The 26302-nt window shown below is 39.1% G+C and overlaps 1 protein-coding gene across 3 annotated transcripts in view; it reads right to left on the minus strand.

The window, feature by feature from the left end:
* The window catches only part of CACNA2D3 (calcium voltage-gated channel auxiliary subunit alpha2delta 3), a 793860-nt gene that overhangs the window by 693538 nt on the left and 74020 nt on the right, over positions 1-26302 (minus strand). The window contains exon 1 of one of the 3 annotated variants that reach the window (XM_039867424.1): positions 25573-25668. The exons of the other annotated variants lie outside the window; for them this stretch is intronic. The gene's annotated coding sequence lies outside the window, so the exon portion shown is untranslated. Of the gene's footprint in view, positions 1-25572; positions 25669-26302 lie in introns of those variants that run through there. 3 annotated transcript variants of the gene reach the window in all.

Consider the following 26302-nt stretch of genomic DNA (forward strand, 5'->3'; position numbering starts at 1 on the left):
AATACACTTTGTCAATGGGTTTTAGTCTCATCTCTCCATCTGCAATTTCAAAAGGCTAGAAGAGTTAGGTTTGTTGCTCTGCACCCTTCCTTTGACATGGTGGTTACCCTATAACTACCTACTAGCTGATTTGTATCCACGTTTAACTAATACAATAACTACAATCTTGCTCATAGGGCCAAAAGCAAAAGATCTCATAAAATTCAATCCTTACTTTCTCCTGTTCTTCAAGAGCCTCTAAGCCAAATCCCACCCCAGAGTTAGGACTTAGCAGACTCAATAATTATTGCCCAATACTGCCTTATGTCCTATATTTTAGCCACAGGGCCAGACACCCACTCCTTTTTACATATCAAATAATAATATTTTGACAAGCATTAGGAAGAATGACTGATAATGAATCTATGAGCATCACATCCCCAATATGTTTCCATTTGACAACAATAAACACATCTGTTGGTTTATATGTTGCTGATAAATAAAATATTCAAAATTATCTAAAGACCTTAAATGAGTTTATTAGTGTTGTGGCTTACATTTTTGGTAAACAACACTTTGGAGACATAAAAGGATTAATTTCCTTGAACCACAGGAAGAGAGTCAATCTGAATTACTGTACCATGTTCCACTTGGCCCCATCAGGGGCAGTTTAGACTGCATTAGAGAGGAAAGTGTCTCATGTTTCAGAGTCTTCTTAGCAGCTCTTGCAAAACCTCTTTTTCCTTTTAGACTTAAATTGGGAATGTACTTCAGTGCTTTTCCTTCTCAAGAAAAGCAGGATATATTTGCTTAATTGTACCTATTTCTCTACCAGGTACTGTCACGTATAAAAACTGACACCATAAAAACTAGATGACTTTGAGATTTACACTTTTCTCCCCAATAATAAGAAGCTCTATGATAATAGAAAGAAAATATCTTAGCAAGTGCATTAATCTTTTGAAGTTATTTTTTTTCTATTAAAATAAGTCCACATAGTGGGATGGCCATAAGAAAGCAATTATAAGACCCAAATTGGATTTTTTTTTGCATAATCATTTGAGGTGATTTGCTGTACCTCTGGGTTCAGCAGCAATTTGCTTCTGCCTCCTTAATATGCACAGGTGACTGATAACCCACAAATGCCAATGCAGGTGATTATGTGACTAAAATAAAACCCAAAGTTCTACATAGGTTCAACTACGCTATTTTTTTAAATTACAATCTTATATATTGGGGGGAAATTATATGGCAGAATTTTTTAATGTGTAAATTATGCTACAGATGACTTGTGAACATAAGAAAGACCAGTCTGAGAAGTACAAAGAACCTGAAAAAAACAGTATGAAACAGTATTTTTTCAAGTATGCACTTTCCAACACTGATCCCTCAACACCAGTCTGAGAGACTCTGCAGAAGGAAGGTTTCATGGGATTCTGGATACGAGCCATACCACTCTCACTCAGGAAAATCAAGATTCTGAAAAGTCCTGCATTAAAGAAACCTGCTTAACTTAGCTTAACTCTGTATTTCCTAAACCTATATACAGATGAAGCCATTTTTTTCTACTTAACATCTATTAAACCTTGTTGAACTCATGGAGCTTTGGGGGTAATCCTGCAGTCGTGAAAAAGGGAAAACACTGGGATATGTAACCGAGGAGAATATGAGCCAAAGCTGGCATGCTTTGCTGCATACAGCACATGCTGACAGCAGAAACACTTGGGTTTTCAATCGAGGTAAAAGATATTGATGTAATAATTCCTGAGAGGCAGGAAAAAAGGCAATTTAAAAATTGACTCCATTAAATAAAGTCTTGGTGGGTCAAGTAGTGTTCTTCTTCATAAAAGTCAAGTTGCAGGGTCAGGTTGCTTAAGTAAAAAGTAATCTTTACCATGAAAATCTGTAAAAATGCTTTTGACCTACATTTTATTTCTACAATTTAGATAAACCCAAACTACTTGGATATTTAGCGTCAGGGAATACAAAATACTAACTTCTTAGATAAACAGCAACAGGGCCATACCGTGGTAGGTGTGGGTGGATTTAGGAAGTAAACTGGGTGCCTTTACCCTCCTTTCTGAACCCTTTTCTCCTCTTCAAGCTTCGGCCCCCAAATGATCCAAGGCTCTAGCATGAACTGTTTCCCCTGCACTGCAAACCTCACAAGCCCTTTCACACCAGATGTACGGTAATGTTTAACACAAATTATTTAACACAAGTAATCCTTCTAGGGGGAAAGAGAGGTGTTGATAACAGATACTTTGTAGGGAAAGAACTTCTTCCTTCCTCCTATGCTTGAAATAAGATCAAAATAGCCACTGGCATCATCTACTGCCAGTAAGCAGAATCATTAGACCTGTGTTAATGGAATTTTTTTTACAACTTACAAAAGTTATCATCAGTAACAACAGCAGCAGCCATTTAAGGAACAGCTAATGAGCACCAAGTACTGTGCTAAGTGTTTTACATACATTATCATCTTCATTTTACCCTTGAAACCATCAATGATACGTTACTATGATAATCATTTTATTGAGATTCAGAGTGTAAAACCGCTTGTGCAAAACTCTGTTGGCTAGTGTGCCAAATGGCTGGATCTGAACCCAGGACAGTGTGGCTTTGCTGCTGCTTGGTTTGGCCTGCTTGGAACAATAGTATTTCAAATGAGCTTTGCATTATTTTAAGAGTTGCCCAATTGGTCCTGGCAAGAGGTTACGACATCCCTGACAACTTGCATGTATAGAGCCTATATTTGTTGAGCTATGGCTTTTAAACCACCCCTCAGCTTTCATCCACAGAACACATATGGGCTTACTGACTTGGCATCCTGCTATTCAATCAGAAGTGACAATAATCCAGAGTTTAGTTCAGTAGGTGTTTTTTAATAAACTTTCTGTCTTAGAATACTTTTATGTTTATAGCAGAACAATTGCTAAGATAGTTCAGAGTTCCTATATATCCCTTGCCCAGTTTCCCCTACTGTTATCATCTTACATTCACATGAGATATTTGCCTACGCTAAAAAACCAGTACTGATATATTATTATTACCTAAAACCCATACCTTTTTCAGATTTCCTTAGTTTTAACCTAACATGATTTTCCTCTTCCAACATCTCATTTAGGATATCACATCACATTTAGTTATTATGTCTTCTTCGGTTCCTCTTGGTTGTGATATTTTCCCTTAGACTTTCCTTGTTTTGATGACCTTGACAGTTTTGAGGTGTATTGGTCAGGTATTTCATAGACTATTCTTCAAACGGGATTTTCTCATGTTTTTCTCATGATTAGACTGGATTTTATAGGTTCTGAGGAGGAAATACCATTCTTATCACATCACATCAAATTCCATTCTCACATCATGTGACTTATCACTATTGATATTAACCTTCGTCACCTGGCTGAGGTGGTGGTTGTCAACTTTCTCCACTGTAAAGTTATTCCTTTTTTTCTCCCTTTCCATACTGTACTGTTAGGTAGAAAGTCAATAGGCAACAAGTGGGAAGTGGGAGTCATGTTCCACCATCCTGAGGTAGAGTAGCTACACACATTATATTGAATTCTTCTTCATAGGAGATTTGTCTACTCTCCCCCCTCCCATTTCTACATATTACGGATATTTATACTTTGGATTACAATCCAATATACTTTATTTGTTTTACTATTAAAATTATTCTAGTTTGGCCATTGGAAGCACTTTCAGTAGACTCCAGTGTCTCCACGGAAAAAAAACTCACCATTGCGTTTGTTTTGTTTGTTTTGAGGACTGGTTCATTACTTTCTGACACTACAAATGTTCCAGGCTCATCTTATGAATTCTCTTCCCCAGTCCTAGGTTCGTTGCTTCTCCAGGGAAGCCTGGCAAATGGTATTAGAAACCAAAATCTGGGAACATAGATACTCTTCTAAATGTTCATGAAAACCTGCTTAGTTTTATTTATACCAATAGTCAACCCATTTCTAGTCTTCTAAATAGAATCAGTTCCTTTATAATTCAGGCACATAAAACCACCAAAAACAAATTATGTGATAATCAAACAGAAAATTTAAATCCTCCACACCTTATGATCCCCAGTCTGCCTCTGAGCCGAGAAGGAATCTAGATCTCTTGCTTGCAGACAACTGCTCCTTGGATTAGATTGTCAAGTAGTCCACTATGTCCAGATTGCTCACTTCCCCAATACCATGGGAATTTTGTGCCAAAGAAATAATGCTTCTATGCTCTTTCAGAAAACAGAGCACAAAGAACCACTGTCCTGCTTTATCAATACTGTGACATTGATGTGTTTCCAAAGGAACAGAAGGCCACAGAGGCTGAAAAAGTAAGGCAGCCTCTTTAAAAATATGCACTCAAGACACACCCATCAACTGTGTCCCGAGGCTCTGTGCCTTTGGATAAGCTGTTCTTGTGGTCTGCATTGCCTTTTCCAGTCCCCTGTGTGGGGCTCACAATTGTCTAGCCAGTAGCCTCTTATGTACTGTCCACAGACTGTGGATGACTTCTCTGTGGCTTCCAGTTAACAGCTCCATCTATCATTCATTCTTTCCACACTATGGCAGGCTAGTCCAGGCCCTAGAACCTGAGATGCAAGAGCCAATGTAAATAAAAGAAAAGGCCCTGTTCTCACAGAGTTAATATTCCAGAAGGATAGGAAAAGTACAGAAAAATGTCAGATGGTGGCAAATGCTAAGAAAAAAAGGAGAGAGGACATGGAAGGGGATACATCTCTATGCAACTGCCACCTGATCGGAGGGACCTTTCTGAACACGCTCCCACCACTTTCCCTCTCCTTAGCCTACTTATTTGTCTTTCTGCTACAATCAGAAGATTCACTATGTTAAGTATAACTGTCTGTCAGTGTGTCTCCCCCAGTAAACTGACAACTCCTGGGAAGCAGGGATGGGTTAGGTTTATCTTGTCAGTACGGCATTTTGCAGAGAGCCAGAATCCAGTGACATCAGTCAAACTCCAAAGCAATTGACTGGCATGAGATTCTGCAAACAATAGGCGCATGGATTCTGACTTGGCTTTGTACCCTAAATACAGAGCATAAAGCATGGTTCTTGAACTATCATAAATCCAAATGTCTATGTTTTCTATATCTGAATTTCAAGGACTAAGCTATTGAATATCATGAAATTTAATATTAGGATTTTTCCTTGTTACAAAGAGCCACACAAGGAAAAATGCAAACAGCTGGTGTGAAAAGAACATACCTTTAAAGCATGGTGGGGTGGAGAAATATGTTCATTGTGGGGGTGGTGTCAGAGATTACCTGAATAGGAAATACCTAAAAAGGAAGTTCTTTTGGCCAAAGCAAAGGAAAAATGTCCTCATGCAATTCACCACTTGTGACACATTTCCTTTTCGGCTTAAAAAGCCACCTCATAGTATTACTACGAAAATTCAGAAAGATTATGTGCATAAGAGTCTTAGCCTAGGACCCAGCTCCTAGTAATCCGACAATAAGTGGTACTGATATGTGAACAGCAACAGTTAACATACTCTTACACATACTACCACTCAATTCACTAAACCCTTATGGGCACTAATTCATTTAATGTTCCCAGTAACCTGACAAACCAGGGGCTATCATCACCTCTCTGTAGCTGAAAACCCCAAGCTCCAAGAGATTTAGTAACTTTTCTAAGAGCATGAAGCCAGCAAATGGCTAATCCAAGATTGGAACCCTAAATATGTTTGACTCTGTAGCTAAGCAATTCATGTCAGACAGACACACCTGTGCATCATACATATATAGTACATACACATACATATATGTGTTGATACAGATGATGCCACCCCTTCCATGGCACAAAGGAGGTCATTCCCATGAAACACGTCTGTGCTTGAATGAGGCAGTGTACTCAAGAGTTGGGGCTAAGCCAACTATGCCACATGAGAACAAGCAACCCCAGGAGTACCAAGGACAAGGAGTCACATCTGGTGTAACAGCTTGGGCTACCTGAGTTCTTGTGAAAACTCCTCCCAGCCATCCCAGGACCACCCTTTCCAGTCATCATGCAGCTGATTGACATTAGGCAGCTGCCTGTATTCCTAGAATAGAGTATAACAAATATTCTCTACAACTCTGAAACCTATAACCTTGGCCTTGACAAAACCACGTACTACTATGTATATTGCCTGTGCAAAACATTCATTCTTTCATTCAACAAATTCATGGAACCACTAGCACATGCCAGGTACTTTATTATACACACTGGAGATATATAAGTAAATCTAGACAAAAATTTCTTTCAGCTTCAAGACAGCATTATAGCAGCACCTAAAAACATTCTTACAACACAACTACACATTAGTTACATGTATATGTGAGTCTCTTGCTCACATATACAAGACTGGCCTGCTTTTCTAACAGATGCTCACAGAGTATTTGATGAATCAACCAATATATTAAAAAATATACTGCTTTAGATTTTTCAAGGAACTCTGACAATCATTACCTCTAAGGGCTCCTTACATTTACCCTGAGAGGTAGAAACAGATGGCGGATCTTTGGTTGTAAATGGTTAGCTGTCAGAGTAAGGACCAGAAGGTAGGCTTTCTAACCTGCTTAAGAACTTTTTCTACTCAAGCAAGGTAAAGCATTTCAGATTTCAACAAACAGAAACTTTTATAAATGCCCATATATTTTGCAGCTATGACATTTGAGCCACCCATTTCCTAGAGACCTAAGCCCCCAACCACTGTGCTTCCCCCTCTTTGTCTCAATGTGATGGTACCCTAGAGACAACATTGAAACCACTGACCACTGAGCCCTGGCTTATATGTTGGCAGAGTGGATATTTTTTGTAAACCATAGGCTGTGGCCAACACATTCAGGCAGAACCTAGAAATGGAGTCTATCCAAGTCACCATGTGTCCCATCACAATCTATCATGTTTACCAGATCTGGATATCTTTTGGCAACAGATTCAATTTATGCAATTAAAAAGAAACTTGGAAATTTTAGATCATTTAATTAATCTTTATGTATTTTGTCTTATTAAGTAGCAAAGAAAATGTTTACAACTCAATTGAATGAATTAGCATTTATAATTCTTCCTTTTGCAAAGAGATTTATCTAGATCTATATAAAATATTGTCGAAATAAAAATGTCAAATCTAGATTCTTTGACAAGATAGAGGACTTTTATAAGATTTTGAAGGTGACACATGGCCTGAATAATCTCTCACACAAATTTATTACATTTTTTGAGCTGTAAATATAACATGTTTAATGAAGCTAAACATTTGCAACCTGTCTCCTACAGAGTCCAGCAGTTTGCCTTTAGATTCTCCTGTATCAAACTGTGGCTCAGAAACTATTTACATGTTAAGATTAGCTTTTCATTCATAGATCATAGGATATATTCTTCGAAATTATCTATAATTTTATAGATAATTTTATATGATTATGTCTTTTAAGAAAGTAATGACCCTTATAATTTATCAATTTAGAAATGTATTGACTTAGATAATTCTTATGAGATTTGGGAAACATTTTCATAAATATAAAATATTAGTAAGGTAAGTCAATTTAGGCTGCTATAACAAAATCCACCATAAAGTGGGCTGCTTATACAAGAGATATTTATTTCCCAGAAATCTGAAGGCTGGGGAATCCAAGATCAGTGTGCCAGCACATGCAGTGTCTGGTAAGAGCTTTCTTCCTAGTTTGCAGATGGCCACCTTCTTGTTGTATCCTTGCTAGGAAGGTGGGAACAGCATACCACTGTGATCTCTTTTTATAAGAGCATTAATCCCATCATGAGGACTCCACCCTCATGACTTCATCTAAACCTAATTACTTCCCAAAGGCCCCATCTCTAAATGCTACATTGAGCGTTAGAACTTTGACATATGAATTTTGGGGGGATACAAACATTCAGCCCATAGCATTCAGGAAGGAGAATTTTACAGACTCTTGGAGCTTCATATTTTGGAGAGCCCAAAGAAGAGGTTAGAAAATACTGGCAAGAATATGAAAAAAATAAAATCTTGCATAATTTCCCTACAATAAAACTATGCTACCTTTTAAATTCATGTCTGTTTTTAGGACCAGAAACTGGGAACACTAATAAGTCAAAAATAATTTAAACCACAGGGTAAAGAAACAATTAAGCCTTCTTATAGTCAGTCCTAAGTGACTAGATATGATTTTGGGGGGCAGGGGAGGGGGAGGCGCTTAAAATTAAACTTAGCTTTGGCAAAGTTTTCAAGTTGTATAATACTTTGCCATAACTGATACTTCCTTTACCCTGGGTTATTTAGAAGCATCATATGTTTAAATGACAAAGAACAGATAAGAAGATACATCAAGATGAGGAAGGAAGGAAGGTCTCTGTAATCAGCAGCCATCCAAATGATTAAAATTTCCCTGTCTATTGAAACAAGTGCTCTGAAAAAGATATAACAAAATGAATTTCAAAACAGTAAATTTGGTAAATTATATGCTAAGGCAACTGATACTCCGGGGGAAAACGGGGGGTTTTACAACTAGGTAACACAGCATAAGAAGAAAAAAATCTAGCATACTCCACAAAGGGTACAAATTTCTTTAACCTATTAAGAACTTTCAAATCCTGCAAAGAAATCACTAGCCCTTCTGGCCTTACAAAGATCAGGTAAAACAGAATTATGTGTCATGAGACAAAAGGCCCAAACGAGAAAGAGAATCAAGTCTCTCCAGACTAGACACCAGTAGCACTGCTCGTCTAAGAAATGTCTGATTCGTCTCTGATTTTTCAACCCAGCACAAAGGAAGCTCCGACACAGAAGGAGCCACACAGGGCCCTGGAGGTCTCCAAGACACATAAATCAGCTGTAACTAGCCTCCTGAAAGATCTCAGGGTCTTCCGCAAAAACAAATGTGAGCTACTAGTGGAGAGAAGAGCAGTGGGGCACCATGTCACTATATAAACACACTTCTGCCATGTTTGAAATCCATATGTGAACACTTAAACTGAAAACTCAAACTCCACTCATGACAATACAGAAAATAAAGCTGAACCTCTATCCGTTGTCTGTGAAACAGTGATTCTGTCATCTCTCAATTCAGATTGTGAGTAGTATCCATTCACCATGGCAAATACCTTAGTAAAGATCAGCTGGGACCTGCTGAGAAGAATAATGGGGGACCGAATTAAGTTGCAGGTAAATAGGCCACAGGTCCTTGTTCTCGGGTTTCTGATTTCAAGGTCTGAATTTCATGTGTGAAATAAAAAGACTTGAAATAAAAGACTAGAATCCCTGTGAACTTGCTAAAGAGATTACTGCTAGACTGTGACCACTTCCTCAAAGACAGGACCCAAATTCCCAAAAAAGGAGTGTGTCAGAGTCAATAAATATTGTTCAATTTTCTTAACACCATTTGGTGGTGTCCTGGGGTAGGTGATTTATATACACTATGTCTAATTCTCACTGCAAGCCAAGTATTATTCCCAGTACACTGATGATAAAAGCGAAACTCAAAGAATTCAAATCTATCCATAAGATCACACCCAGCTAGGTGGCAGAACTAGATTTTGAACTCAGATTTCTGCTACCCCTTCCTGCTATGGAAACCGAACTGGAAATCTATTAAAGCTCGAGATTAGACCTTTGAACATGTCTCCACTTTCTAATCTATAAAATCAGGAGAATGGACCAAATCTCTTTGTACCCTGGAAGTTCTGAAAGTCTATTATTCCGCTATCCCTAGTATCTGAGCTAAACTAAAAGGTAGAAATTTGGTGTTGGCAAAGGTCACATGACATCCTCTAATTGCATGCATTTTATATTGAAATAAAAGAGGAACCACAAAGAGTTCCTGGAGCAAAGTTAGACCAAGAACATGCAAGTTAGTTCTACTTCATTCAAGTTTCGCTGGCTCAACAAAACAAATTCTCTCAAGATTAGTGGAAGGGAGTAGGGGAGATGACCAAAAGAGTCCTGGGCAATAGCTGAATTGTTTGGCTTTCTTTTGTACTCTTGCAAAATTCCAGCCTAAGTAATGCATATATAGGATAGACTCAAACCATGCAGCAAAGTGATCATTAAACTATTCATATAAAGGACAGATCCAAATCAGCATTCCGTAGCTTAGAAGGCTGGACTAAGATGTGAACTATCATCTTAATAGATACAGAATTTAATTCATCTGAATCTAATTTCATGACTGCCTGATTAAAAAAAAAAAAAAAGTCAACATTTTCCAGAGGATTCTAACTAGACCCAGAGTTTACACAGATAACATTCAGAATGTTCAGGATATAATCCAAAATTACTTGAGGAAAAATCTGATCAACAGATGTTAACCCAAAGATGCTCCAGATGTGGAAACTACCAAACAGAGACTTTAAAAAGAGCTATTAAAAAAAACTATAGTTCATACCAAACAAATGAACAAACAAAACAAAACAAAAACAGACTCATAGAAATAGAGGGCAAACTAATGGTTGCCAGAGGGGAGGGAGTAGAGAATAGATGAAAAAAGTGAAGGGGAACATAGTCATTAATATTGTGATAAGTTTGCATGGTAACTGGTGATTACTAGACCTAATGAGGCGATCACATTGTAAGGTATATAAATGTTAAGTCACTATATTGTACACCTGAAACTAACATAATATTGTATACCAACTATACTTAAATTTGAAAAAAACTATAGTTCATGAGATAAGGAGAACAGCTGAAATAAATGAAAAAATAAGAACACTCAAGCAGAGAAATACAAACCACAATAAAGAACCAAATGAAAATTTTAAAACTTAAAAACACAATATCTTTAAAAACTCACTTAGATGGGCTCGGTAACAGAATGGAGATGACAGAGGAAAGAATAAGTGAACTTAGAAGAGGGATCAATAGAAATTATCCCCTCTGAAATACAGAGAGAAAAGAGAGAAAAATGAACAGAGCTTCAGGAACCTTTGGGACAGTATCAAAAGGTCACTGGAGTCCAGACAAGCCAGGAGAAAGATATTAGGGCAGAAAAATATATTAAAAAAAATAATTGCCAAATTTGTTCAAATACATAAATTTACAGATTCAAGAAGCTCAGTGATTCAGAAACAGGATAAACTCAAAGAAAACCACATCTAGACACAATATAATCAAATGGCTAAAAACAAAATATAAAGAAAAGTCTCGAAAGCAGCTAGAGAAAAATGATAACATTACATAAAAAGAAGCAATGATTTGAACCACCAGAAATTTCAGATACACTGAATTTCTCATCAGAAACTATAGAGACCAAAAGACAGTAGAATAACATCTTTTAAATGTTGAAAGAAAAGAACTGTCACCCCAGAATACTATCTCCAGTGAAATATCTTTCAAGGACAAAGGAAAAATTCAGACATTCCTGGATGAAAGAAAATGAAGAGAATTTGTCAACAGCAGAATTGCTCTACAAGAAATAATAAAGTTCTTCAAGCCAAAGGTCAATGTTAACAGAGGGAAACCTGGATCTTTAGGTATGACAGAAGAATAACAGAAATGGTAAAAATAACAGACTGCCTTTTCTACTCCTAAGTACTCAAAAATATGTATGACTATTGAAAGTGAAAATTATAGCACTGTGTACTGGGTTTTTCAATGAGTGTCACACATTCAACAACTATAACATTAAGATCAGGAGGTAAAGGAACTAATATGATTGTAAGATTTCTATGTTTTATATGAAATGGCATTCACTCTAAGTAGAGTGTGAAAAGTTAGGTGGATGCTCTCAGAAGTACAAAATGTGTAAATGAGTGAATAAATGAATCAACTAATAAAAAAATTTTTCTTCTGGAATTATAAATTGTTGAATATGTCAACAGCATATCTTTACAAAAATTTTGCTAGAAAAAACTCATAAATACAAGAAACTAGTCTATAATATGTTAATTTAATGATGTATTTCAGTGATTTCAACTTAGATGATCTCCTATAGATGTAACTTTTCACATTTCCAACAACCCGAAATAGCTCTCATTAAAATTTAAACTACCAAGTGAGATGCTCAAAATTACGACTGTACCTCCGGGAAACACTCAATTGTGAAAGACGTGGAATTAATCAACTTTAAATACATACAGGAGAATAAACTACAGTCATCAAAAATTCTGGTTATCCAAAATGAAAACTAAAAAATTAATTAAAGGAATTTTTGGTCATGGCTGTAGTGTTCTCAAGACACTACTCTCTCATCTCTAACATTTTAGTATTTCAGACTACATGCTGCATGAAGGCAGGGATTCATTTTGATCTCTCTATTCCCAGCACCCAGCAAAATGCCTGCCACATGGTAGTTATTAATACCTACAGGATGAATTAAAGATTATTTCCCAGGGTAAGAATGAAATGAGGAAATGCAATTTAAAGTGCTTCGTCTGGTGCCTGGCATGGAGCAGATAGGATACATGTTGGATGGCTGAATAGCAAACTCTTTCTCACCTCCACCTCTGTCTCCACTTTCATCTAAAGCCTCTCTTATCCGAGTCTTAGAGACTTGCTGAGCCTCCAAGTCTCTCAGCCTAGAAGAGGTCATAGGTACAGTGGGAAAAACACTGAGTGGAAGTCCACACGGCTGGACTCCGGACCTTGTCCTCGAACAAAATGCCCTTTTGAAGCCAGTTGTCACACATGAGGGTTGCTTGATTTTCTAACCTAAATCACCTGCCATTCTTCTAGGCTACATGAGTATCAGAGCTTTCGTACATTTAGCAATATTTTATTCAATACTTGTTTTTTAAAAACGTTTAAAAACTTCCTCTATAAAGGGAATATTAGGCAATAATTACATGACTAATGAAAGAGGCATCACTGAAAACCTAACTGATAAGAGCGATTATGTCCCAAACATGCTTGCAAGCTGTGTGATAAAAATACTGTTCCTATCACAGCAGACTGATTCTAAACAAAGTTAGAAGAAATATTCATAGCAGTCACCAAGAAACAATTAACCAAATATTGACATAAATGGGGAAAACTGTAATTTTTAATACTTTAGATAGCCCCTAGAAAGGGAGCTCTTGATCAAAAAGTTGCTTGAAATTCCATTAGAAAAGAAAATAGCAAACACAATTTTAGAAATTCAAAAGGCATAGTTAGCATGATAAAATGCCAAGTGCAAAAAACAAGCTCGAGGTTTTCTTAGAATATTTACTCTCTGAGAATCTTTCAGTTAGTAAGGAAAGATAGTTTTATTAAGCAGAATCTTTAATTAATTGCCACCACCTTGTCAGCATGCTTCAAGATGTGTCATATTCTACCAGGCTCTGGGGCTTGATCACTAAGGAACATAATAACCAAGATTTCAGTGGGACCACATGTATCTATCAAAGTCAAAACACTGGAAGGGCTACTTATGGTCTCCTAACAATGTAACACACAGGGAATAAGCCCAAAATGCTTATGAAGGGAGGAGGTCATTTGGTTAAAGCCAGCAAATATTTAATGTTTTCCTTATTCAAGAAAAAGAGAATTGTTATGCCAGCTAGGAATGAACAAACTGCCCCCCGCCCCCATCACAGATTCCTTTCAAGGAAGGAAACCCCAAAGGGCACATGGGGTTTATTATCCAAACTGTAGAGTTCAGAGAGGTGTCAAAAATAGTCTGTGTACCAAGATGTCCATAATGCTTCCTAGACATCCACATCCATCTCTTCAAATGTGAGATGACAATCCATAGAAAAATGGACAGGGTGTCTCAGAAAACAGGAATCTCACCCCAAATGGAACAGGAGAAAGTCAATGGTGTGCTGATAAATGTCTAACACCCAGCACTCCAGGACAAAGAATAGGGGAAAGAGGGGTGGTAAGCCCTGACTTGTAGCATTTGATGATTTACTGTGGTATAAATTCTCTACCCTGGCCATTTCAAGCTACCAGCATAAAGTCACTGAACATGAAATTGGGAAGAGATAAGCACAATCAACGGGCTCTTGAGAGCTGGTATCAGACAGCTCCAGCACAAACTGGAATGGGTAAGAGGGAAACAAACACACGATAGTTTTTATATGAGGGCACAGAGATCTACAGGTAAATACCAGTTACTGACTGCCTATGCAGTGATTTGCAATGGCCTCTCAATGGTGTCTACAGTCCTAATGCCTGCGAATATGCTATCTTATGTGGGAAAAGAGACTTTGCAGATGTAATTAAGTTAAGGATCTTGAGATGAAGAGATTATCTTAGGTTATGTGGGTAGGCCCGATGTAGTCACAAGGTTCCTTATGAGGGAGAGAGGGAGATGACACTCAGAGGAGATGTGAGGATAGAAGCAGAGGTCGAAGGTGACATGCAAGGGAACCTTGAGCCAAGAACAGCCTTCGGACACTGGAAAAGGCAAAGAACAGATTCTCCCCTAGAGCCTCCAGCAGGACACAAGCTCTGCAAACACCTTGATTTTAACTTTATAAAATATATTTTGGACTTCTGACATCTAGAACTATAAAATAATAAATTTGTATTGTTTTAAGCAACTAGCTATATGGTCATCTGTTACAGCAGCCATTAAGAAACTAATATACTACTAAAATCCCAATCAGATTCTTAAAAATGAGCGTAGAGATTAATATGCTAACATCTGGGACAAATAAAAACTCTAAGACAAAATAGAGCCCTTCACCTCACCCTGGGGTCAAATCAGATCTGCAGACTAAAGACCTGAACAAACTTTCAACACTGGGAAATTTCATGATAAAAAATAAATAAATAAGATTGTTTTTTCAAGCTTTCTAGGGAAACTAGGACATCTGACCCCACTGGCCCCACATCCCATGGGGAAGCATCAGCTGAGGGGGAGGTGCACCTGCTTAGGGCACATGCCAGTCCAGGCCACCAAGTTCTCACTGCTCCCACCCTTATCTACAAGGTATGACCAGTCTGGCCCCTGGATGTATTAAGGTGGGGAACCCTGGCTCTAAACTGAGCTTGGCTAGAGAGTAAAGAGGGAGATGTGAAGTTATAGTCCCACATAGTGGGAGGGTGGTCTCTCTCATATCCCTAAACCTTCCTTCCTTCCCCTTCCATCTGCACCTACCATGCTGGGTGTCTGGGAGGTCCAAAGAAAAGAGGACCTTTCCATCCCTCTCTTTCTCCCTAGGGCCTATATTAGTTTCCAGTAGCTGCTGTAACAAATTACCAAAAGCTCTTGCTTAAAACAACAGAAATTTGTTCTCTCACAGTTCTGGAGGCCAGAAGTCTGAAATCAAGATGTCAGTGAGGCCATACTCCCTCCAAAGGCTCTTGGAGAAAAGCCTCTCCTTGCCTCTGCCAGCTTCTCGTGGCTGTTGGCATTCCTTGGCTCTGTCTTCACCTCCTCTTTTCCTCCCGCTGTAACTCCCTTTGCCTCTATTTTATAAGGGCACTTGTGATGGCATTTCGGGCCCGCCCATAAAATCCAGGGCAATCTCCTCATCTCAAAATCCTTAACTACACAAGCAAAGATTCTTTTTCTAAAAAAGGTGACATTTACAAATTCCAGGTATTAGGACTGGAATTTTCAGTTGGCTACTATTCAATTTACTTCAGTGTCCATAAGCTTCCTAGCCCAGAGCAAGGTGTGGTGTGGCCAGACAGAATCAGAATAAAGGGACACCACTACTTACTGAGACTGCTAGGATGAAGGGCTGAGGGATGCTCAGAAGCCAGGCTCTCTGTACCTGAGACCTTGCTTGCTCTCTTTGTCGCTGCCCCACAGAATAATTCTCTGGTTGCTTCCGCATCTCACCAGAAATAAAACCTTGCCTCCCTCTCAGACCTCAAGGCCACCCTCTTCCCTCTCCTCCAGCCGGGTGACCTCCTTTTACTCCCTGAATGGTGGACTCCACCTACTCTCAACCCAGATGAAACCTCCTCTCCTTTGAAAGGCCTTCCTCACCCCCTACCCAACAACAGTCATTACTGTCTTATCTTCCCATCTTCTCTTCGTGGCACTTACCAATACCTTGGATTACTCATCTTGCTCTTGTTTGTCTCTCTCCACCAAATGAGCTCCAGAAACCAGGGGACCTCACTGGCCTCGTTCCCACAGCACCCTCAAAGCCCACCAGGGCAGACACAAAACAATCACAGCTAAATGAACAGTTTCCCCATTTCGAGACACTATGATGATTTTAAGTACTGGCTGGGTACTGCTGTCTTCCACCTGGGCTTATTTTTGACAAATACAAAATAGTTAATGCATTTTTTCCTGGGTTTCCTTCAAATGTACTCAGTTAAATCACTGATGTTAAAAAGCTTTCCTAGCCAAGCAATTATGTTTTGCTGCCTTCCAGCTGGAGTGCAAGAAGCCATTATGTTTTCTTTGAAATGCTTTTTCCTTATCTAATTAGTTTAAAATGTTGACATTAATCCAGAAGTTCGATTGTAGGTGCTGGCACTTTGGTGCTCAGAGCCCACCCTCACACACTTGGGGGAACAACCGGATAACCTATCCATGCAAACTTTAAAGGAAAGCAGGATATTTCAATAATTATACAAATATTAGCTTTTGTTTAGTATTATATAAAGTACATATATACCTGGAATACTTAAACATCATCAAAACATGAATTTTTAAAAATCACTGAAATGTGAAGAAATGTACTACTGCAAGAAGACTGATATTAAAAAGTCTGTTAGTTTGAAATACAAAGATCCCAATTTTACAAGCTTCTGCAGTTGTAAAATATCTTCCACAAAGGGTGGGTGTCAGGCTTCTTAAACTGAACCACCACCCATCACCTCAAAAGTAAAAGTAGGAAAGTGAATATGGATGGACACATAGGAAAGGAGTACACAGCTCTTAAAGGGGTCCGTAACTCAAAAAACGGTGAAGACCACCTCATTTGGGAACCAGCATAAGACTGAGTTTTTATTCAACAAAGTAAGGAAATTGAAGAGGAAATACTTAAACACACACACACACACACACACACGTGCACACACACACTTCTATTATGGTTATTTCATAAAGGATATTTTAAATCAAAAAAGAAGAGCGAGTTCTGAATAAAAAAGCTCAGCCCTTGAATGGAATATGTTTACATGTATGAATGCCTCCTTGCAGTATCCTTATTTCTCTTTGGTCAACTGAGACCAGAGGAAATCAATTTCACACCCACAGGTACTGGGTTGTGGACCTGAGTTTGGAAATTACATGGAAAAGGCTGAGTGACCAATGAAAAAGAAAATAATGTTACCCCACCTCCCACCCTCACCAGCTTTATTCACTTGAAAAGAGGGAAGTCCCTCCAGGCAAGGCATGGCAAACCCAGCAAACAAAGACAAGATAAATCTTGGTTTCTAAAATCCAAAGGTCAAATCTACAGGTACAAAAGAATATTTGAAGGGAGATGAGGTGGGCAGAACCCTTTGCTACCCCATCAACCCAGGACCTGTGGGCTTCATGGCTGCTCTGAGGAGCTGACATCAGCTATGAGAGAGGACAGGGTACATGCACGCATGAGAGGGCGCTAGACAAAGTTGCATCTCAGCTGATAGATGCTTGGCATAGGTCACATCTGAGGCTCCCTCCTGCGGGGCACTGTGTTTTATGGACTATCTGCTCCCATCAAGCTTGTTGGAGAGATTGCAGCCAGAGGACAGAGGGTCTGGGTCCAACACCCTAGTCCTTGTTGGTGTCAGCATCTGAGCACCAGATGATGAAAACCATGGTGACCACTTCTCACTCAGTCATTAATACTGGTATATAGAAATCACGAGACATAAAAACACCAGTGTTGCCATTTGGATCACCTCTATTGTCGCCTCTAGACACTAGCATGGCACACAAATCTATCAGAGCTGCTTCTTTCTGATTGTGCAGGGTCAGCTTTTTCATACCCTGGGATGTTGCATGGCCATATAACTGTGAGCTATTCGATACAGGAGCACCAACCACACGCTTCAGCTCTAATGCAGGCACCTTGTGTAGTTCCACCTATGACCAGCAGTAGAAAGCACTAGTTCATCGATGATGAGAGCCACAACAGATAAAATCTATTCACTTCTCCAAGTCACCTTTAGTGACAACTCACTGGGTACTAACCAGATCCTGCCCTCTAGCTCCAGACTGTGACACAGGAAAGGATGGGCCTACTACTTGGTCTCTCTTAGTAGCTGTGATATAAAGATGTATTTTACAATTTCTCTGTGTGTTTTCTAGTCAAAAGAAAGGCACTTGGAAATACTTGCAATAGACAAAATATTAATGCTGGATACCTGAGGAATGGTAAGTGACAGTTCTAAGGAATTGATTAATTCAGCCAGTATTCTGGAATATGAGAAGTTCTCCCATGAGAATTTTTCAATGCCAGTTCATTCTTGCCAGAGGCATCTAGAGTCTTTGTGAGAAGTTATGAGATGCTCCAAGGCCCCATTCCAACATGGCTTGAATTCCAGGGGCCAAGGGATCTCAGCATATGCATTTGTCCCAGTATTTCCATTTGAAAAGTCAAGGTTCAGAGCATCCCCAGCATGGCAGGGTTGATCCTGTGACCAGCCACTCATCTGACTCTTGAGAGCCTTCTTCTCCTGACTTTTTGCTATTGAATGTACTCTGTTAACAGCAAGTGCTAGAGAGGAACTCAAGGCCAGAGGCATCAAAGCTTTCTTTCTTCCTTGCCCCACAACCAATCCAAGTGAACACCAAGATAAATAAATCTCACCCTTTGGCTCCATTATTACTTCTACCCTAATGTCTTCTGCCATATCATATGTCCCCATATCTACTTTTCCCCACTGTTAGAGGAAACTCTGATAATTGTATGCTATTTGACTGTATCTGCTATAGACTCTGTGGTATAAAACAAAACTGGCAGTACCACAATCCAATCCCTGCATTCAGCAGCCTGGAGGCAAGAGGCCACCTCTTAGATTTAGCAGCAGGTCATATAGAATTCCTTCATTTAGCCTACATCCTCTGAGTAGTGCAAGGAAAGGAACCATCCTCCAGGTGAGGGTGACAGAAAAGAGAGGAAATGCTGTTATCTTCCACATGCAGATGATGGAGATGTCTGCTAAAGAACAGTGAACTGTGACCCAGGAAAAACACCAAAGAGCAACTGTTCCTGTATTATCAATGTTCCCTGGGGGTTAGGGCAGGAGGGGTAGAAGGTTGTTAATGGCTCAACCCCAAGCTGGTAAATAGCTGCATCAACATTACAGAAAAATATTAATTAATACAGCCAGACAGAGCCTGAAGAAAAGAGGCTTTATTATTTCTACTTAAACTAGCCCATTAACAACTTTTCAAAAGGGTGGAAAATAAGGTTTTCAGGAAGCAAATGACCTGAGCATTTTCCTAAAGAAAGGAAATGTGACCCAGTTTCAGTGACCAAGAGCCATTTGTGGAGCATTTGTTAGCTCTGGGCTGTCTTCCCACCCACTGAAGCAGGTCATCTGGAGGCTTCGCAAGGAACAGTTGACAGTGGGCATTCTGACTTTGGGTCATCAACTTAGAAGCCCACATTGTACACACATTTAAAGGCTTTTTGTGAGAAACCAGGAAAATATCAGAGCAAACATATAAAGGATATTAAAGAGCCCAAGAGGGTCTCCTGATTCCAGGCTCTGTACTTACTACATTTCTCATGATCTCATGAATCTGAGTAGACTATCCCGTGAAGAAGTGTTCTCATCATCAACATTTCACAGATGAGGAAAAATTTAAGCTTGGAACCAAAAATTCAGCACTCCCTTCCCTCTATACCGGACCAAATACAGAACACTCTTAAATCTAAGTTAGTTTATCTCATGACTATAGGTGAGGACTGTTTTTCCATTCTCTGAGCCCTAAAAAGTAAGGTCTCAAGGCGTCTGGGGGACACCTTGGCAAGATAGAGGTGGGTGAAGTCAAGATTTCTGTAGTGTTCCTTACACTCTTCCTAGTGTATGGGTTCAGAACAAGCCATCCCAAGATGTGCCTCTGCAGTATGTGAATTATTTTGAGCTGAAGGCAACTTAAGACCCTATGGGCTCAAGAGAAACTTTTACCTCTCTAAGAATTTAAATTTAGGGCTTTACCTATAATAAGAGTTATCGCCAGAAATAACTTTTTATGAGCCAGCTACAGTGCAGGGCAAACTTCTAATTACTGAACATCTGCTCTTCTTATTGTCATCAGCTCAGAATGTCATTTGTAGTTCATTTCACCTTTCTATCTCTGAATCTCTCATGTATATGGGGTTCCCAGAGGTACACATGTAATTAAATTTGGTTACTTTCTCTTGTTAATCTATCGCGTGTTGATTTAATTATTAGACCAGCTGAAAGAATCTGAAAGTGTAGAGAAAAAATTTTTCCTCCCTGACACTAGCAAAATATATTCTTCTGGTTTCAGTGGTGGCTTTGCCTCATTGTGTACCTCAGTCTCCATTTTTTAAGAAATCTAAAAATAAAATAGAAAAAGAATGAAATAATTTATCTTATTTTTTTTTATAATTTTTTTATAAAAAATACATAAGTATCTTTAAATAACAGATTCCCTTTCATTAATTATGCATTAATCCATTGATGACTACTATGGTAAAGAATCTAATAAGAAAGAAAATTAAAACTAAAGAATTGAGTCATTGTCAACAGGGAGAGATATTAAGAACACCTAGACAGTCAGAGGAAAGTATTTATTTTGTGAAAAATAAATGGGTCTGAGTTTTGCATACAAAGGTAAAGAACACATGTAGTACAGAGCAGATTACGGTGTCTTTCAAGGGTAAGGTTGCCAGATGCCAGTAATCTGCTCTTCTGGGAGAATGCAGAACAGAGAGGAGTTGGCAGTTCAGAGGGCACAAGGGGATTCAGGAAATCCTTCTTTCTCAAAAATTTATTCCTTTTTATCTATCAGGTGGGAAAAATCCAAATATTCACGAGCATACCATCCCAGCAAGAATGTGGGGAATCATATGATATCATTCATGGCTGGTGAGGGGTATAAATTGGTGCATAACCTCTCAGGGTTAATTTAGCAAAATCAACTTATCAACACGAATAGCCTTTATCTCTACATTTCCACTTCTAGGGATTTTCCCTTAAATAAAGGTACCCACATGTGAAAGCATGCCAGTGTAAGGTATTCGTGGTGGGATGATAATAGCAAAAGATAGGTCTCTCAGAGGGATGTGGTTAAAATAATAATGCCTCATTCATAAAATGCCCTACTGTGCAGCTATAAAGAAAACCAAGGAAGTGTTTGTGTTCTAATATGGGGAGACTCCCAAAATGGATAAAAGCAAGGCTTATAGCAACATTATATAATGTGCTATCACTTATATTAAAAAGTGAAAAACAAGTAAGTACCCATATATCTAAAAGGATAAATAAACTGATATTGGTTACTACCTGTTTGGGTGAAGAGTAGGAAGTGAGAGAGAAACATTTTCTGTGTTTCTTGCCATATTTTTGATGCTTAAGTCAAGATGTATTGCCTATTTTAACTGTTAAATAATATTCAGTGATTTCCCCCCCCCACCCCCATTCACAGGGCAGACAGGCCTGGGAGGCAAACACTTAATGGAACAATGGATAGCAGAAGGCCCTGGAGACAGAAACCTGATGGGTTCCTCCTCCAGAGGCCCCAGTGAATTATTCTGAATCTCACAGGGCCTTACTGGGGGACAGAACGAGCTGCATCTCAAAGTCTTTTTACATCTATTACCTCATTTACCTGACAGATGAGGAAACTTGGTCTACAGAAGCCCAATGTCCTTAAAAAGTTGATATATACCCCTAGATTAAAAATACAGATCTTTCATCTTAGATCATTATGAGCAATCTTACACCATAAATATATTTTTGCATACTGTGTAGATTTTTAAATTATATTTGTTAATTTTCCTACAATAAAATATAGTAGACAGTCTTATTACCTAAGAAACAACAGCTGTTAAGCTTATAAGACCATTTTTTTTAATGCTACTTTGTTATTCAAAAAACTCAGAAGACATTTCTCAAAATCCTAATTTTACATTATGGAAAGTCAAGGGCTGACAAGCTGAGTCACAGGTGCCATCTCTAGACTAGAACATTCCTATCCCCACCACCTTTACATCCCCAGGTACTCATTATCTTCCTTACCTATCCGCTTCTTATTTCCATATTACTTATCACCTACTACAAACTTATTTTTCTTATTTATTGTGCTTATCTTTATTATAAGTCTTCTCCTCACAAGAATATAAACCTCTCCAGGGCATGGATATTCTCTCCAGTTCACTGATGAATACTAAGGGCCTAGAATAGTGCACGGTGCATAGTGATTGCTTAGTAAACACATGCAAATATATATATATCAAATTCAATGATCAAAAATCCACTTAGAGCAAAAGAGAGACACATGCAACATTCACTTCTAAACAGATTTCGATTTTCTAAACAAACTCCTTGGATATTTAAGAAAGTGACGGAAGCAAGATAGCACAGAAAATTTACATAGTAAAATAATAAAAATAAGATCAAAAATGTTTAGGGAGAGCTAATATATCTTTAGATTATCCTCTGGAGGGGTCTCTTAAGGTTATATTCCATTAACACAATCGAGGGACTGCTTGCATCCAGGTTTTAAAAAACCTTTGTTCTTGGAGCAGATGATGAGATGAAAGATTCTACCATAAATGACTAAGGTTCCTGTCTTTCTTTTAAAAGCCTTTCACATTGTGCTTTCCTTAAATAAAGTTGTAAAGGAACATACACTGAAACAGAACACTGAAAATGTAATTTAATGGGTGAACTCCTTTCAGCCTCACCTGGCACAGAATGGATACAGAATAATTACTTTTGCCCTCTATTTTCATTAGTTAAAAGTTCTGTCGAAAGTTCTCCAATATCTCTCAAGACACAACCCTGGTCAGAGCTTTAGTCTGCAACAAAATCACCAGGTTCAAAGAAAGGGACAGAAGGGTGAGGCATGATGGACAACTGATCTTATTAAAGGGTTTTTCTAAGGGCCAAAATTATCTCTCAATCTTATTTAGTTCCATCCTCAGGGGTCTCCAGTCATTACAATGCACGTCTTGAAATCCTCTGAAAATTGTATAAGCCCTTGGTTCAAGATGGTAAATCAAACATATGCCAAATATATTGGGATAATCAGAAAAAGAAAAAAAAAACATTTTAATTACCACCCACACAATGATGTTCTAAAACAAGGAAAGGAAACCTATAAAGACCAGAACTGGATATGCCTGTCCAAAATGAAATACTGAGTGTTGAGGACCTGGCACCAGCAGGATCACACTGGGACTAGGACCATACATTCCCTACCTGGTGAAAGTGGGGGTGAGGGGAAGTACAGGTGCCACCCAATTCCCTGGTCAGGACCGGAAGCTATCCAGGGCCAAGGCAGAGCTTCTCAGAGACCAGTGCCTTCCACACAACAGCAACCTTCCCAAGCCAGTTAGTGGGCTTGCTGGGGACACAGCTCTCCCCAGGAGGCCCCTGAGGCAGATCAACATCTTGAAGGGCAGTTGGTAAACAAGATCAACCAAGTAAAGAAGTTCCAGAACACACTCACTATTCAGACATTTTAGAAAAAAGTAGAGGAAATGCATCACCAAATCGAGTCAATAACGCTGAGTTACCCCAACTTTGAAAGGGGCAATAAATCACTGGACTCAAGTGACAGGGAACACAAGAAGCAAAAATCACACCTGGGCAGTCACTCAGGCAGCTGGGCTGTAGATCACTTTTCTGAATAATGGATAAGTGTCATGAGGACAGATGCACCCAAGGAAGGTAATCCAAAGTAATCTTGCAGAAATGCTTTCCGTCAAGCAGCTCCATCTCGGGGCTTCTGTGATGAAGTTACAGAGAGGAGAGAGATTCATCAATTTCTCCTCCTGCCATTAGTGCTCTCCTCACTAGTGACCATGCTCCATGGCCCCCTCTCCAGGTGGTGCAACGGTGCACAGAGCCTAGTCTCTGATATTCTCAAGGTAACTCAGACAAATTCAAGTTTCTCATCTCTGCTGGCCTGGAAGACTGCCACCGGGAATCTTACAACTGCCATTCATCCAGGAAGGTTAACAGGGGAGAGAAATACATTGCTCCAAACCTCAGACACAATATGAAAAAGAATATGAGAATAGATCCAAGAGAGATTTTAAACGTGATCATAAATTTTCTCACAATGCTTACTCTTTAAATAAATGATTAAAATGTAAGTAGAGAACCACTCAGGATACAGTGGTGCCGGATCATGGGCGAGCTCAACTCTCCCACTTGCTAGCTATGTGCTCTTGGCAAATGGCAATGTCTCTGAGCTTCACTTTCCTAGTGAGGAAGATAAAGACCTTAGAACACATCTCCTGGGATTAGTGAGATACTGTATACAAATGGCTTACTATGTTGACACACAGTGAGAGCTCAGTCAATAGTTCTTGACACTACCTAGAGGTTCTCCTAAGCCTGTTCTCCCTGGGCACTCAAGAAGGCTACATTTCCCAGCCTCCCTTATAGTGAAGTTGAGGCCATAAGACTGGTTTCTGGCCAGTGAATGAGAGTGTGTTTTGAAGCCTGGCCTCCAAAACGCACTCTTCTACACTGTGTCTAGTCATGCTTGCCATGGCTGGCTGGCAGAGTGAGTCCTACCAAGGGCTCTAATAGTCCCTAGGGAGCAGTAGAGCCACCAGATGACAAAAGCCCAGGTCCTTGAGTTACTCCTTGGAAGAGAACTGTACCAGACTCTCATGAATAAGCAATAAGTTTGCATTATGTTAAACCCTAAAATTCTGGGGTTACTTGTTTTAGCAGCCAGGGTTAAATTCCCTGACTAACTCAACTATTATACGGACCTTCACTTATCAGAAACAACCAAACCCCCATATATAACTGGTACAGATGGGTACCACATGGCTGCTATATAGCTTAGTAATGGCAGAGTTTCACTGTTTCGTTTTCAGGGCCAATCAATAGACTTCAGGAGAATAACTATGACGGAAAGGAGAACCATCATAATTTGGAAATGCCAGTAGTAATGAGACCTTCCTCCCAGGACATAAAGCCTCTAATACTCTTCCAAACATGATTCAATACAGTTTTCTTCTTCCTTGTGGTAAGCTCATAACAGCCTTTAGCTCGGCTCAACATTTCCCCCTCGATTAAGCCTTCTTGACCTCACCTCTCAGCACACAGAGAGCTTCCTCTTCCCAATGCACTGTAGCTCTCAGAACATGCCTCAGCCACAACATCCCAGTCAACACTGTCATTGTCTTGAGTTTCAATGACTCTTTCTTTATTCCCAAAATTAGTATGTGCTGGCAGTAAAACAATTCGAATATGAAAATGCAAAAGAAAAACTGCAACCATTCCCCTTTTCCAATGGCACACCCTAGAGGTATCCACAACTAAGTTAGGTGCATCATCTTCAAAAGTTTTTAATCTATAATTATAGATTCTATTTATTCTTATCAAGATAATGCATGCATGTGACATAAGGTTATTTGATCAAACAACAAAGAATACCAGTTATAGTAAGCCCAACCCAGATATTACATGGGCATAGTTTTACTTTAAAAATATTCATTGTTTATCTGAAATTCAAATTCCATTGAACACCTATATTTTATATGAGAACCCTAACATAATAACGTTGACTGCTTAACAAAAGAAGACATCCTCTGCCCCAATTCTCCTTACCTCTCTTTCTGTCCCCTACCCCATTCTCTGCTCCACTCCAGGGCCAGAAGGAACCACTTTCAACTCGTAGCTCTTTATTTTCCCATTTGCTTCCATGTTGCTAAACATCAAGAAGTAGCAATACAGGCATGTTATCAATTATAAACAGTATCAATTGATGACCTATTAAAAACGAGGATTGAGTTCTCGCCACAGTACTCTGCTTTCCCACCCTCCATCTTCCCAATAATCATAATTTGCAAAATAGTCAGTGATTAAACTCTGACCATGAACACACTGTTCACTGAAAATCAAGGGATATGCCATTATCATGTTTCCTCCCTTGTGGAACTTCGTTTCTCCTAGTGTTAATGGCTGCTTTATGTTTTCATTTGCTGATGGTTTATGCTATTAGATCAGATCTATCAGCCCATTTTCTTTATTCTAGGAGACCTCACTCTGGTTCCCTTTTTCCTCCTGCTCCAGCTAAAATGAAGTCTCCTGCCCTGCTGCCATGCCAGGGCTTCCTGCACCCTACAATGGATTATCTGTGTCCTAGACTGAATATCCTCCTCCTGATGAAGAAGAAAAAGAAGAAGCCTATGCTCCACTCAGTTCCAAGCATCATTACTCTTCCCTTGCTCTCGATAGTTTGTCAGGGCACTCAAGTCCAGATTGGAAGTCATATTCCCATCCAGACTGTCTCCTGGCCACCACTGTTACTGTTGAGAGCTTTGATAAAAATTGGATT

This window comes from Pteropus medius, unplaced genomic scaffold (genome assembly GCF_902729225.1).
Source record: "Pteropus medius unplaced genomic scaffold, Ma_sr-lr_union100, whole genome shotgun sequence".
NCBI lineage: Eukaryota > Metazoa > Chordata > Mammalia > Chiroptera > Pteropodidae > Pteropus > Pteropus medius.